The sequence below is a fragment of the Bison bison genome, unplaced genomic scaffold (assembly GCF_000754665.1).
Source record: "Bison bison bison isolate TAMUID 2011002044 unplaced genomic scaffold, Bison_UMD1.0 scf7180017864080, whole genome shotgun sequence".
In the NCBI taxonomy this organism is placed as follows: domain Eukaryota; kingdom Metazoa; phylum Chordata; class Mammalia; order Artiodactyla; family Bovidae; genus Bison; species Bison bison.
The window spans coordinates 3,345,680-3,346,534 of NW_011494652.1; the positions used below are offsets into that span (position 1 = coordinate 3,345,680).

The 855-nt window shown below is 67.1% G+C and overlaps 1 protein-coding gene across 1 annotated transcript in view; it reads right to left on the reverse strand.

Moving 5' to 3' along the window:
* The window catches only part of IGHMBP2 (immunoglobulin mu binding protein 2), a 24,767-nt gene that overhangs the window by 6,898 nt on the left and 17,014 nt on the right, over positions 1 to 855 (reverse strand). The window lies entirely within an intron of this gene.

Consider the following 855-nt stretch of genomic DNA (forward strand, 5'->3'; position numbering starts at 1 on the left):
CCGAGGGCAGCCTGAACCAGGGGCCGGGCGGGAGGCAGCCCTCAAACATCAGCCCACTTCCCTCCCAGAACTAAGGGAACGGCCCCCCGGAAGTGCCCACGTCCACCAGCGAGCCACGGAGCTGGGACCCAGCCAGGCCGCCCGGCACAGAGCCACCCTCGGCCCACCGAGGGATGGTGCCCGGCCCTGCTTCAGCCCCGCGCTCCCTCCTAACGTCCCTGGGTTACCACTGTTCAGTACAGGAGTCTACCAACAGCAGAGCCGTGGGCGTGAAGGGTGAAGGGACCCCAGTCCCAACCGCAAACCCAGAAACACAGCACGACCCAGCCCACACGTCCCCCAAATCACCCGACTTCCCCCCAGACACAGTTCCGTGCGCCTCCCCAAGGGCACACGGTCCACACAGAGGGCTGCTCCGCAGGCCCCTCAGGCCTCCTCAGGAACCAGCCGCTGAGCCCAGGCCCCCGAGCCCTCCTCCTGGACAGCATCCATGCCCACCCCTACCCGGACATCTGGCTCCCACAGGACAGTCCTCCAAAGCACACGCCCGTCCCCGCTTTATCCAGCCCGAAGTCCCCTCTAGATCCTCACTCTGAAGCCCCTGGCGGCTGGACGCCCTTTCCCTGTGGGACCCTGACCTGCACACCTCTCAGCGTTGGGGTCCCCGCTCCCCTCTTGCCGGCTCCACCGACAGCCCTGGTCGCACACCCAAGTCTCACACCTCCACCTGCCGCATTAGGGGACATCCACTCAACAGGCGGGGCCTGAGCACACTGCAGGTGGCCCACCCTCACGGGGCTCAGGTCTGACCAAGCTGTGGTCTGAAGGAGCAGCATGGGCACGCGCGGTGGACGG